Below are 15666 nucleotides of genomic sequence, written 5' to 3' on the forward strand. Positions count from 1 at the left end.
AAACTAATTAGACTTAAATGAATGATGTCCATGATTTGCAAGTGACATGCCTGAAGCTGTAAATGAAGTGCTTGATTGATGGCATGTAGAGGGAGATTACCTTCATATTTCACTGGATCCCCACTTTTCAACACTCCCTAAGCAAGCAGAAGATGCCTGATTTATTTTGTTAGACTCGTTAATAGTTTTGTTTTTTTCCAAGTGCATTTTACACCATTGCAAGTTAACAGGAAAGTACAGTTGTCCAGTCTATTAAACACACTTAGGGGTCCATTAGGATGTAGGGCGGTGGGACCACCGCCGTGCTGGCAGTGCGGAAAAATGCCTTTTTCCGCCCGCTAGCAGTGGACATCACGCCCGCCATATTAGTATGGTCAAACATAGGCCAATTCCCGACCGCCGCGGTGTGACACGCACCGCCATCAAAATGCGCCCGCCACCGCGGCGGTGGGAGCCAATGGAGACCCTCCGCCGTGCGGAATGACGTCCACCCCGGTCCACAAATTAGGATGACTCAAGCAAGCAGATACACCGCAGCGGAGACACCGCCCAACCAGAGACGGCGGAATCTCGACAGCGGAGCACAAAATCAGAGTCCCGGTCCACACCACCCGGACATGACCGCGATGGACCCAGCTCTACATGTCTTTCTGGTGCTGTACCTGCTACATCACCAGAAACTCATAGACCGCCGCGGACGCCGCCGCAGGTACGCAATAACACAACACACACCACACAACCCATGGCCTGACACAGGGTTCAAATCCACATCAGACACCCTAGGGGGGATAGGGACACATCCCCAAGGGCACCCACACATCACCCACCTGCCACAAAGTCACCCCGCTGCATCCTGGACACACAGCTACCGCCACCATGCAGCAATGACCCGGTCACATCACCGCAGCGGCAAACACAAGCAAATACATGCGCAATGCAGAAGACAGGGCCAGTGCCAGGCATGGGCAGGGCACAAAGACCACAGGGCCACACCCACACACTAGCACACCCCATGAAGGCACATGCCATGTGCCCCCCCTGTACACCCCATGCACAACAACAAGCCAGGGCAATACCTACCCTGCACCACACAACAAACAATCATGGAGACACACAATGCAGGGGTGGCTGCACAGGAACACACAACACACAGCACAGTGGTACAGGGCCAGGGAAACACACACTACACCACACTCGGGGAAAAAGCAATGAGGACAAGCAACAAATGAACACACATAAAGGAATCAACATCCAAATGGACACACAGCCTGCACAGTCACACATACATATGACAGACTGACACATACACACCCCACATCCCAACAGCAATGGAACACAACAAATAGGGAAACCAAAGTGGGCTGCACACAAATGGAAGGCCATGGAGACACACAACAAGCATGTGTACATCACATCAACACAGGGAACAGAGCACAACACCCTCACACCATCAAAGAACACATGGCTGGCACAGTCAGTGAAATTAAACCACAGACAGCTCTGTGCAACCACACAGGGAGACAGCAAGGCAAACCATGTATAGGCACAAAGATGAAAGGAGGAAAGGAAGGTCCTGAAGTCAAACTGGGAACAGCCACACATACATACAACTACTTCACAGGAGTACACAAGCATCACTACACACAGGGACCATCTACACACCTCAGGACTGACAAACACCAGTAAGAATCTACACACGTACCCCCTCACACCAGCAGCACACAACACCAGTGCCAAACACACTGAAGGCTGGCAATACTTGACAGGCAATACACACACAAACAACCACACACCCTGGGCTCAGCCACAAACATCACACACAGGGATGCCTCCACAAATGTGGAAACAAATACAACAGACAAACACATAAGCCAACTGAAACACACACAGAGCCACAACAACAACAGACATGCCCTGTGCAGCTAAACTGGGGAAAGGCAATGGGAGCACAGACACAACAGGAGTGCACAACCTCATCACTCAGGAACAATGCACAGACAACATTCCACAACACACACAAGAAGTGCACCATCACAGAACAACACAGCCACAGCAAACAAACAACAGATGCACAGGCAGAACAATCACATAGCAAACATAGCACGACATCAGGGGATGCACAACAGGCAATCACAAGGCAACATACACACAGCACAGCAAGCACAACAAGCTGTGTGTGCACACCAAGCATACCAGACACACACAGACATCAGTGACAGAACAGCAACCCACACAGCACCACACAGCACATCATAAAGACAACAGCACACCCAGGAAGTGAAGCAATAACACAAACAACACACATACATCCAACACAACACCCAATAGATGCACACGTCTGGGACACAAAGGTGGAAACAACTTGACCACAGGACAGGGCAGCACACACAGTTGAACTGCATAGCAGCAACCATGACTGACAAACCGCACCAAAACATCACTCATGGCCCATTGGGGAAATGCACTGAGTGACACATTGACCCTGGACAAAGAACTGCACCACAAAGCACAGTGGCACAAATGAAGTCATGGGGAGGCACACACACATACAAACCAAATGGACAGGCCACACCAAAGTGAAGTGTACTGCATGTCAGTAGGGGACATGGCAGGAGTGTACCATACACAAAGAGAGGGAGTGCAGACCCACAGTGGGAAGGAAGCTGAAGCACAGATAGGGGATGGCATGACAACACACACAACATGCCACACTGGAGGCAAGAAGGCACCATGGGACAGCAAGGCATGAGAAAACACAACCACAATGGCAGTGTGGAGCAGCAGGTCTGCACAGACCCCACAAACAGCCACCAGACACAGGGATGTGCAACAAAACACAAAACTGAATTGCCAGTAACACCCTCTGCATACTCACAAGTGACAAAAACAACAAGTAGGAGTCAGACAGAACTGCAAGGACACACCAACACACTGCACAGTGCACAACGTACAACTCACACATGGGCATACAACCACATCCACAGGGATGAACAATCAGAACAACAGGCACACAACTCCTGGGTGACACTCCCCACAAACTCATCCCCTTCACACTGCACAATACCTGGCCATCCAAGACCACCCATTGAAAGTAAGCCATGGGACTGGGATGACTGGCCATCACAAGATGACCACACGCATACACCACTGGGCACACATATAGGAAGAACACACACATGATGACCCTGGACAGCCTGCCTGCAATACTGTGTGCAGAAACCCACCCTGTACTGGCAGTGCCCCCCAACCTGACATGTGTACAATAGAGCCATCTTGAACTAATCAAGTAAATGACTACTGCTAAACATTCGAAATTGACACCATTGCCACCACAAGTATCTGGGCCAAGAAGAACTGAAGACCCTGTCACCACTGAAAAAAGAGAGAAAGTGAGCCCAAACATTGAACATGTGGCACAGTAAATCATTTACACACAGCAAAATAACTTTATTCAGTAAGGACACTGACAAAATAGACAACTCGAGCAACTGTCTTTATTCACAAATTGCACAGATAGGCACCATGAGAAGAGAAGAGTAAGGCACAAAATGCAGAGCATGTCCATGAGAAGCTGCACAGGCAACGGCAAAACAGCAGTGAACAACAAGGCCAGTGGCCAGGGCAGAGTGCAGAGTATGTCCATGAGAAGCTGCACAGGCAAGGGCAAAACAGCAGTGAACAACAAGGCCAGTGGCCAGGGCAGAGTGCACAGTATGTCCATGAGAAGCTGCACAGGCAAGGCCAAAACAGCAGTGAACAACAAGGCCAGTGGCCAGGGCAGAGTGCAGAGTATGTCCATGAGAAGCTGCACAGGCAAGGGCAAAACAGCAAGGCCAGTGGCCAGGGCAGAGTGCAGAATATGTCCATGAGAAGCTACACAGGCAAGGGTCCAACACAGCAGTGAACAACGAGGCCAGTGGCCAGGGCAGAGTGCAGAGAATGTCCATGAGAAGCTGCACAGGGAAGGGTCCAACACAGCAGTGAACGGCAAGGCCAGTGGGCATGACAAAGTGCAGACTGAGTCCCTGAGAAGCTGCACAGGGAATGTGTGCGACTGTACCTTTCCATGGCCAGCAACACAGTCAGGGGGGCAACAATGTGCAGTACAGGCCCTCCTGTGTGAGACACAGGTGTGTGAGGGTGACTACCACTCAGACTTGGCTGTCAGGCGGACTGGGAGCTGGCTGTGCCTTGGGGACTGTCGGGACACTTAAAGAAGGAGAGAGCGGAGCAGCTGAGGTAGAGCGATCAGTGTCTTGGCAAGCTGGAGGGCTGCTTGGACCAGGTGGTGTAGTGGCTCGTGGAGGTGGGGTCATGCAGACGGGAGTCACGGAGTGGCTGGGAGATTGTGGAGGGGTGCCCTTCCACTTCTTGGGGAACCTAAATGGCTTGACTGACTGTGGATCAATGGGAAGTGGTGTGGGCACAACAGGCACTCCCACCACCACTGCTGCAGCAGGTGCAGGTGCTGGCAGCCCCTCTGGTGATGTGCTGGACCCAGCTGAATGCTTTACCTTGCTTCGCCTCTGCCCCCCTTCCCCTGTTTACTAGGTGTCACCCCTACAGTCCCCTCCAGCCCCTGCTTCACTGGGCTTGGAATGGGAGTCAAGGTGGTTGGTGATACTGCCTTTGAGCCCTTCCCAGGTGTACCCTTGGCATGCACCACCTCCTTGGTGGGCACCGAAACTGTACGATTATCTTTGCGTGATGCCTTAGGGGCAGGAGAGTCCTTGGATGGGGATGCCACTGAGGCATGTGTGCCTGAGGTCTGCTGCTTTGCTAATTGTCCCCTGGTGTTGCCTGACGGGCTTTTCTCCCTGCGCTCTGGGGTGCCTTTGGTCTTCTGTGGGGATGGTGTGTGCACACGGGACCACTTGGGTTTCTGCTGCTGTGTGCTCCGTGTGCTATAACGTGACTTTGATGTATGTGGACCGTGGTCACTATCATCAGACGTGGCCACTGCCTGGGTGGTGGACAAAGGGACTGGAGCTGGACTGTGAGAATGTGCCTGTTGCAGGGCAGACGTCACTGTTGATGCCAAATCCTGGACTGTCCGGTGCAGCCCACCCACGTCGGAATGTATGTCCTCCATGAAAGAAACCACCTGGGCCAATTTCTTGTTGTGGTCAATGAAGGCATTTAGGAGAGCTGTCTGGCCTACACACAGCTGACGCAAAAGGTCCACAGACTCAGCACTGATGGCAGCAGGCGGGACAGGGGCAGCGGTGCCAGGGGTGAAGGACACTCTTCCCCTCTTACTGAGGCGGACACAGGCAGCACCAGAGGAAGTGACTGGGAGGGTGGGTAATGGCCGCTGTGTGGTGGAAGTCGATGCAGAGTCCCTGTTCCCTGTGCCCTCCAACATGGATGCATCTCCGCTGGCATCGGATGATGTGGTGCTTTGCGTCCCAGGCTGGGACTCCTCCAGCAGACTCCTGTCCCCCTCTGATGCGCTGGTGACATCTGTGTCACTGGGCTCCAGGGCAGCTGTGGGGCTAGTTTCACCCCCACTGGTGTCCGTCTCCTGTCCCTCTGTAACCACAGGTGATGCTGCATGGGAGAGAGAGATGTAGGGTCAGGTCAGTGGCAAAAACAGAACAAACATATGCAAGCAATGCATGACAAAAGTTGAGCAAATCTACATGTTGCACACCACCCTGTGCAATCACATCGTGCCAACTCACTACATAGACTCAAGCAGTGCATGGAAACTGGAAACTCAGGCATGAGTGAGCCATGTGATGACCACACAGCACAATACCCTGCTTGTGGCTCTGTTCAAACAGACACACAACTAGTTCTGAGCACACCTAGGGACATGATGGCGGCACACAACTTGTTGCCAATGACAGAACTGGATGTAACAGGAGGGGACAACACAGACCCAGACTACAACATGACAGTCCACAATGGACATTATCCCATGCCACCCACCATGTCGTACCTTGGGGACAATAGAATGCTGCACATTGCTGTAAGATATCTAGCCCTCCCCAATATGGGCGCATGCAATGGACGCATTGATGTACGCACAGTCAGATTGGGCACACTGCCGTTCCCTCCCATGGGATTCCCAAGACTACACCAATGCAGAAGAAACCTGAATGTAATGTGAAGGCACAGCTTCCAAATCAACTTTGTAAGTACAGGTAGTGCAAATGCATGCCACAGGCACCCAGGCCAGCAGCCACTTACATGCCACAGCATCACACTACCAACATCACAGAGGCCAGCGCTGGCACAGACTCTGTACACATGCAGCCACTCCCATCCAAAGTCAGACTCCCCAAATGCTCACCCCTGGCTTGCTGCTGATGCTCCTTCAAACGTGCACCCAGCTCAGGCTGTGTCACCACCAAGATGCGCCTCATTAGTGGTGTCATGCTGCGCCATGCCAGACGCCCAGTGTGAGGAAGCAGCCCCAGGGTCATCTCCGCCACATTCTTTGCCAGCCGGCTGATGTCATCCCATCTCTTGTGGCAGTGGGTGCGCCATCGGTTTGAGACCCCCAGGGCTTGCACCTTCGCTGCAATGGCCCTCCACACGGCCTTACACTGGTGTACCTTGAGCTGCAGGCATGGGAGACAAGAGGGAGAAATGATCAGGTACACAGTGCCATGTACCGACATCTATCAGTATAGCAGCAAGATACAACAAAATAACATATCCAACGATAGATTAATCAGAGACTATAGTACAGCCCACATGTGACCCCTGCATGGGAAAAGCTGATATTAAAGCATGCAGGTGTGAGGGGAACACAGTCCCTGCACATCTCAAACACATGCAGGATGCCAGCACTGAAACCTGCCTGCCCACATCTCCAGTCAATTGTTGGGTTGAGCAACACATACATCACACATCAACTTGTGTTTGGCGGGTGACCCACTGTGTCCAAGACTGCGCAGCCCTCAATGTCCCTGCCCTGTGAATAGATAACTGTGTCATGGATGTCACATTGAGGGACATGATCTCACAAATACAAAATGCCCTTCTCAAGGGTGGTTGTGTGCAATCTACAGTGCTGAGATGGGCCACAGCTGGAGTGCAATGTGAAAAGACTGATGTCATACTCTGTAAGTGAAGTGATGTGTCCTTGTCTTTGTAGACAGGGACTGTGCTGTCCAGCTGGGCTCACACTGAGATGGACTACAGGTGCACACACAGCCATCCAGCCAAGCAATCACTGTCCTGACTACAGCATTAACAACTTTCTGTGTCACTGTATGGCTGACAACACAACACAGGACACTCATACTTACATGTGCAGGGAGTGAAAGCTGTGGCATTGGGTACACACACCCTCCCACTGGAGACAGCATGTCAGGCAGTGCATTACACTACCCCACACTCCCAGGCACATACTGCATCAGTCCATTACATGTGTGGCCCACCTGCCCTACCACAACACTGTTTAAGACTCACCACGACATTTGGGGCACCATATATCCTTGGGTACTGTGTGAGCACCTCGTCCACCAGGACCTCCAGCTCCTCGCTCGTGAAGGGACTGGCACGGATCTTCTCTGTCCTTGCCATCACTGTGGACGTGAGACAACAGCAGGGGATTTTGGTGGCGAGGGTCCCCAGGCAGCAGTCCCTGGGGGCAGCAGCAGGTGAGGGGTGTCAGGCAGCAGTCCCTGGAGGCAGCAGCAGGTGAGGGGTGTCAGGCAGCAGTCCCTGGAGACAGCAGCAGTTGAGGGGTGTCAGGTAGCAGTGTAACACTGCTGGGGCCCGGGGTGCGCTACCGCAAATTTAGTGGCGGAGCATGCCAACCACCATTTCCACAATGTCTCCATGCCTATGACTACTGCACTGGTGTGAATGGGGGAGCTGGTGACACACCGCCAGTGCCAGGCGGTAGCTACCGCAATATGGGTGCCATGCATTGACACGAGGCACCGCCATTCTGGCGGCAGAGTACGCCAACCGCCATTTCCACATGTCTGCATGCCTATGACTACTGCACTGGTGTGAATGGGGGTGCTGGTGACACACCGCCGGTGCCAGGCGGTAGCTACCACGATATGGGTGCCATGCATTGACATGAGGCACCGCCATTCTGGTGGCGGAGCATGCCAACCGCCATTTCCACATGTCTCCATGCCTATGACTACTGCACTGGTGTGAATGGGGGTGCTGGTGACACACCGCCAGTGCCAGGCGGTAGCTACCGCGATATGGGTGCCATGCAATGGCGATGGCCATCTGCCACACATCAACAGTGCATAGTGCCAACATGTTCAATGGCACATCATTGTGCACACGATGCCAATGTTCAATTTACTCCACTGATGGTTACACATGCCTTGTTTGTGTGTATGTAACGTACATTTGTCTGTACCCACTCACATGTCACTTGAGGATTTGATGTTGGTGTAGGCAAGACAGTGTAGTCCTGGACTGTACAATGTGTACACATGTCAATGTGTTGAGGTCCAGTGACAATCACAGCAATGCTCGTTTCGATGAATGTTGATCTAATTAGCATTGCTTCTCATGTCTGCTCATGAACACATTCATCATTCCAGCGCCGACTGTGGTCATTGTGGGGTGGATGTGTGCCAGGTTGTAATGACGCATCAAGGTGTGACCAGTACAGCAGCTAGGTAGGTGACAGTGGTTTTGATTAGTTACACATATGTTGGATGCTAGACTCCCAGGCGTGCACATGTGTACTGTGGCCATATCCCTATGTGCATTCACATAGCCAAAGGTGGTGTTTGAGGTACTTGTCTTGTGTAAGTTGACACATGTGCCCTTTGTGTAGCTGAAGGTGTCCCTTTATGTAAGCTGGTCTGTTAGTCACTCTAGATGTCAGTCATTGTTGTCGTTGTGTCATCCAGAACATGATATGCTGTGCACATGTCTTGGTGTATTGTATTGACATATGTCCACTATCAACTCCAATAGGAGGAGGCCAAATTTGATTTGTCACTTGATGGTGCTGGAGGACATGGAGGATGTTGCGATCATACGCAAATGTCGCCTGGACAGAGCCGCCCTGAAGACCCTTTGTGATCTGTTGGAGCCCCACCTGCAGCCACGCAGGACATATCCAACAGCTTTCACCACTACGTATAAGGTGATGGCAGCCCTGCATTTTTTTGCCACAGGATCGTTCCAGGAGACTGTGGCCAGCGCTGGTGGGATGTCACAACCGATGTTCAGCATGGTGCTGCGTGATGTACTGTCCGCCATGATGCTATACAAGGACAAATACATCCATTTCCCCAGGGATGCTGAATTGTCAGCTGTGAAGGGAGACTTCTATCCCCTTGGACACATCCCCAATGTTGTTGGGTCCATTGATTGCACCCATGTCGCTCTTGTGCCACCACAGGCAAGTGAGCACATTTACCGCAATCGCAAGCATTACCACTCTATCAATGTGCAGGTGGTGTGCCTGGCAGATATGACCATCTCGCAGGTGTGTGCCAAATTCCCAGGCTCGACCCACGACTCCTACGTCCTGAGGAACAGCATAGTGCCCCAGCTGATGGCTAATCTTCTTCCAGAGCGTGCATGGATTGTGGGTGAGTATGCCTAGTTGTGTGGCGTGCTGTGTGTGTGACCTGCTCCCCTGATACTCTGCGACATTGCAATGTCTATTTGTGTTTGTCATACCTAGGTGACTCTGCATATCCAAACCGTCCCTGGTTGCTGAGCCCACTGCAGAATCCCAGGTCCCCGGCTGAAGTCCGCTACAATGAGGCCCATGGGAGGACACGTCGTGTGGTGGAGTGCACTTTTGGTCTGCTTAAGTCACGTTTCCGGTGCCTGGACAAGACCGGTGGTGCACTGGCATACTCGCCCGGGATGGTGTGTCAGATTGTTGTTGCATGCTGCATGCTCCACAACCTAGCCATTTGCAGGGAGATTCCCCTGCTCCTGGATGATGGGGAGGACCCAAGGCCCCAGCCTGCAAACCAAGTCGTGTCCAGTGATGAAGACAGTGGAGAGGAGGAAGGTGTTGACCTGCGTGAACAGCTCATCACCCGCTAATTCACTTGACGGTGGGTGGCAATATGCAACATACCCATTGTCTGATGAGATTGCTGTTGTCGTGAAGGGGCATGTGAGAATTGTAGCATCAGCTAGTTAGTTGTAGACTCAGTGGTGGTTGGAAATGTTTCTAGGACAAGTCATGTGGAAGAGGTGTGGTGCAGCGGCCAGGGCGTCTGGCTCCGGAACCCGGGGGCTCACGGTTCGATCCATGGCACCAGCGACAGATCAGCCCAACACCATGTGACTCTGGGCAATAGCTTGCTTAATCTTCCCGAGGGCCCCCAGCGCCTTGACACCTTCGGGTAATTGTTCGCACTTTACAAATACTGGACATTTACTGGACATTTACTGGGAACATCAATGGGACGTGTATGTTGACACGTGGGGGCCATTGTGACATGTGCATGTTGGGTTATCCTGGTGTTAGGGCTTGTGTGATGTCTGTGATACCACACCCAGACCAGTGACAGTTGTTCTGTTGTGTTTCCCTAGGTGCCTTCGACTTCTCCTTGCCTACATACAGCTCATGGTCCTGGTACATTGTGATCATGTTGAAAACTGTACACCCTGCAATAAAGACGGAGAAGACACAACAACATGTGTGTGAGGATATTTTATTTACTATGGTGAGATGCAAGGGGGGTGTACATTTCCATTAGGGCGGAGTGAGTTGACAGTCGTGGTAGATGAGATGGTCGAGTAGTCACCACATTGCTGTGGTGACCCAGTCCAACAGGCAGATGCCATTCACAAGGCAGTGTTGGGTGTTAGGACAGTCCAAAGAGTCAATGCAGTGTTGGAGAGGGTTGCCATCATGGCTGGCTCCGTGACTTGCGTCTGGCAGGTGCTTTGCCTCCAGATACTCCCAGGGTCTTCTTGGGATGGCCCCTTTGTCGTTTGACAGGGGGGGCCCTGCTACAGGGCCAGTGGTGTCTGAGGACTCACCCCTCTCTGTAGGCGCAGGGGAGGATGGTGAACTGTCATTGTGCAGCCCACCAGAGGGAGGCGGAGGTGTTGTCTGGGGCGCATGCCTGTCCCTCAGTACCGCCACTTGCTGGCCCAAGAGGTCCACGAATATGTCCCATGCGTCTGTCGATGGACCTCATCAGCAGGATGAGCTTGTGCAACAGATCGTCCGACCGGCCCGTTCGTCCCTGGGCCTGTTCATATGCGCCCAGGACTCTGGTGATGTGTTCCACTAAGTGGGTTTCAGCCTCCTGGTGTCCCTGGGTGACCCTGCCCCTCCAACCTGCCCTGCTGCCACGGACCTGTTGCCTCACCACTGTGGGCACCCGCATCCTCTCCCTGCCCTCCTCCATGGGTGGTGTGTGCGGGGCATCCTCTGGGACAGGGAGGGTGTTGCAGGCAGCACTGGTGGTGGTGGTGGTAGTGGCGGTGGCCGCACAGGCCGTGACACAGGGGTCTGCTGTGGAGTTGTTGCTGCCGCAGATGTGGTGGGGGGAACGCTGGGGTCCTGGGACCTGTTGCTCCCTGGCACACCAGATGGGCTGGCCTCGAGCTCATCGTCAACCGAATCCTGGTAGTCAACATCCAAGAGTCATGTACCGGGGGTGGAGACTGGCTCTGCAGGTTGCTGGTGTTGTCCTTTGCAGTGAGTTCTTGGTCACCTGTGGGTCAGATGGGAAATGGTCATTGCAGTGCACCCGGCAAGCTTTGGTTTAGCTGTGTGTCATTCACATTTTGTACACTGCACAATTGACATATCATCACATTGTTGACTGTGTGCAGTACTGTGCTCCCTGACATGATACAGTGGTACAAGCATTACTTGTCCATGGTGCGAGGTGTCAGGGCATACCATGCGAACCGTGTCCAATTGAGGTGTACTGGGACTTGTTGCCATCTAGGGCCTGGCACAACATGTGTTGTGGACTCATGGTTTAGTTGTCTGACCTAGCAGACGTCACATCTGGCCATGGACTGGCCATTGTCATCTCCTGCATCCCTTTGTCCTGTCATGTGCATATCTTGATTTGTGCCACCCCACATGCTTTCATATTTTGAGAATGGTCCTTGTTGCACTTGCCCCATGGTGATGCATATGTAACTAGTTGCTGTGCATGAATGTGCCCAGGCTTTCTTTTACTTGTGCATTGGTGTGTCACACTTTGGTGTTTGTGACAGTTTCCTTGGCTTACCTGTGTGCACACTGCTTGGCAATGGGGTAGGTATGGATCTTTGTGCAATGTGAGGGCTGGTGTTGTCATATGGCACCATTTGATTTGGGAAAAATGGGTGGGTGCACGTACTGGCTACCTACCTGTAAGTTTGTTTGGTGTACTGCAATGGCTTCCAACTGCTCCTGGGTGGGGTGGGGGAGGGCTCCATCTTGCTAGGCTGTGGGAAAGGGGGCATGGTGGGAGTAGTGGTGCAGGCCCCCCGCCCCCAGACACCCTCATTGTGAAGATGGCTACCTACCTGTAAGTTTGATGAGGGTTGTGTAATGGCTGACACATGCTTCTGGGTGGGGTGGTGGGAGGGATCCATCCTGCTCAGGTGTGGGACAGAGGGCATGGTGGGAGTAGTAGTGCAGCCCTCCCAGACACAAACACCCTCATTGTGAAGATGGCTACCTACCTGTAAGTTTGTTTGGTGTACTGCAATGGCTTCCAACTGCTCCTGGGTGGGGTGGGGGAGGGATCCATCCTGCTCAGGTGTGGGACAGGGGGCATCGTGGGAGTAGTAGTACAGCCCTCCCTGACACAAACACCCTCATTGTGAAGATGGCTACCTACCTGTAAGTTTGTTTGGTGTACTGCAATGGCTTCCAACTGCTCCTGGGTGGGGTGGGGGTGGGATCCATCCTGCTGAGGTGTGGGACAGAGGGCATGGTGGGAGTAGTAGTGCAGCACTCCCAGCCACAAACACCCTCCCAGAGAAGATGGCTACCTACCTGTAAGTTTGATGAGGGTTGTGTAATGGCTGACACATGCTTCTGGGTGGGGTGGTGGGAGGGATCCATCTTGCTAGGCTGTGGGACAGGGGGCATGGTGGGTAGTAGAGGTGCAGGGCCCCCACCCCCAGACACCCTCATTGTGAAGATGGCTACCTACCTGTTAGTTTGATGAGGGTTGTGTAATGGCTGACACATGCTTCTGGGTGGGGTGGTGGGAGGGATCCATCCTGCTCAGGTGTGGTACAGGGGCATGGTGGGAGTAGTAGTGCAGCCCTCCCAGACACAAACACCCTCATTGTGAAGATGGCTACCTACCTGTAGGTTTGTTTGGTGTACTGCAATGGCTTCCAACTGCTCCTTGGTGGGGTGGGGGAGGGATCCATCCTGCTCAGGTGTGGGACAGGGGGCATGGTGGGAGTAGTAGTGCAGCCCTCCCAGACACAAACACCCTCATAGTGAGGATGGCTACCTACCTGTAAGTTTGTTTGGTGTACTGCAATGGCTTCCAACTTCTCCTGGGTGGGGTGAGGAAGGGATCCATCCTGCTCAGGTGTGGGCCAGGAGGCCTGGTGGTTGTTGTAGTGCTGTCTGCCTGTACACATGCCCCCATGGTTATGTTGTTAGCTATGTTTGTGATGAATGGGAGTGGGTGAATGTTGGATCTGTGAGCCATGTTTTTGTGAGTGTGTGATGCAGATGGATGGTGTGTGTCCTAGGTGGTGTAGCTTTGTAGTTGTGCAAGGCAGTACATAGCAGAGTGGCGGTAGTCATTTGTTTGTACTTACCAGCCTCCACTCCCCCGGCTACTCCTGTGAGACTCTCTGGATGCAGTATGGCAAGCACCTACTCCTCCCATTATGTGATTGTTTTTTGTGGAATGGGAGGGCCACCGCCAGTCCTCTGAGCCAGCTCACGGTTCTTGCTCCTCCTCTCCTTGACCACCCTCTTCAGATCATGCCACCGCTTCATGATCTCCTTTTTTGATCTTGGGGTGGTCCCTACTGCATTGACCCTTTGGACTATCCTACCATTAAGTGGGTCGCACACCGCTCGTCATACTAGCAAGTAGCCCCATAGGATTCTGGACAATGAAGTAGCAGCGGCGTGTACACCTATGCTACGAGTGTTAAATAAATGCCATCCCTGGACACGTGTTTCGAGGTAGTTGCCTCTCGTCAGCAGGGAGCCGGTCTGTATGTGGGGTGCCGGTAGACTGCCAAATATACAAGGTTAAATACCTTTCACGGCACGCGGGTGCGGGATCCTGACTCGTCAGCCAATCGCTCAAGGGAGCTTTAAATTCAACCATTAAGTATGTCGCACACCGCTCGTCATACTAGCAAGTAGCCCCATAGGATTCTGGACAATGAAGTTGCAGTGGCGAGTACACCTATGCTACGAGTGTTAAATAAATGCCATCCCTGGACACGTGTTTCGAGGTAGTTGCCTCTCGTCAGCAAGGAGCAGGTCTGTATGTGGGGTGCCGGTAGACTGCCAAATATACAAGGTTAAATACCTTTCACGGCGCGCGGGTGCGGGATCCTGACTCGTCAGCCAATCGCTCAAGGGAGCTTTAAATTCAACCATTAAGTGGGTCGCACACCGCTCGTCATACTAGCAAGTAGCCCCATAGGATTCTGGACAATGAAGTAGCAGCGGATGTGTCCAGGGATGGCATTTATTTAACACTCGTAGCATAGGTGTACTCGCCGCTGCTACTTCATTGTCCAGAATCCTATGGGGCTACTTGCTAGTATGACGAGCGGTGTGCGACCCATTTAATGGTTGAATTTAAAGCTCCCTTGAGCGATTGGCTGACGAGTCAGGATCCCGCACCCGCGCGCCGTGAAAGGTATTTAACCTTGTATATTTGGCAGTCTACCGGCACCCCACATACAGACCTGCTCCCTGCTGACGAGAGGCAACTACCTCGAAACACGTGTCCAGGGATGGTATTTATTTAACACTCGTAGCATAGGTGTACTCGCCGCTGCTACTTCCTTGTCCAGAGTCCTATGGGGCTACTTGCTAGTATGACGAGCGGTGTGCGACCCACTTAATGGTTGAATTTAAAGCTCCCTCGAGCGATTGGCTGACGAGTCAGGATCCCGCACCCGCGTGCCGTGAAAGGTATTTAACCTTGTATATTTGGCAGTCTACCGGCACCCCACATACAGACCTGCTCCCTACTGACGAGAGGCAACTACCTCGAAACACGTGTCCAGGGATGGCATTTATTTAACACTCGTAGCATAGGTGTACTCGCCGCTGCTACTTCATTGTCCAGAATCCTATGGGGCTACTTGCTAGTATGACGAGCGGTGTGCGACCCACTTAATGGTTGAATTTAAAGCTCCCTCGAGCGATTGGCTGACGAGTCAGGATCCCGCACCCGCGCGCCGTGAAAGGTATTTAACCTTGTATATTTGGCAGTCTACCGGCACCCCACATACAGACCTGCTCCCTGCTGACGAGAGGCAACTACCTCGAAACACGTGTCCAGGGATGGTATTTATTTAACACTCGTAGCATAGGTGTACTCGCCGCTGCTACTTCCTTGTCCAGAATCCTATGGGGCTACTTGCTAGTATGACGAGCGGTGTGCGACCCACTTAATGGTTGAATTTAAAGCTCCCTCGAGCGATTGGCTGACGAGTCAGGATCCCGCACCCGCGCGCCGTGAAAGGTATTTAACCTTGTATATTTGGCAGTCTACCGGCACCCCACATACAGACCTGCTC

At 52.7% G+C, this 15666-nt stretch overlaps 1 protein-coding gene across 1 annotated transcript in view; it reads left to right on the forward strand.

The window, feature by feature from the left end:
- The window catches only part of MYO15A (myosin XVA), a 1126038-nt gene that overhangs the window by 275525 nt on the left and 834847 nt on the right, over positions 1 to 15666 (forward strand). The window lies entirely within an intron of this gene.

This window comes from Triturus cristatus, chromosome 10, assembly GCF_964204655.1.
Source record: "Triturus cristatus chromosome 10, aTriCri1.1, whole genome shotgun sequence".
In the NCBI taxonomy this organism is placed as follows: domain Eukaryota; kingdom Metazoa; phylum Chordata; class Amphibia; order Caudata; family Salamandridae; genus Triturus; species Triturus cristatus.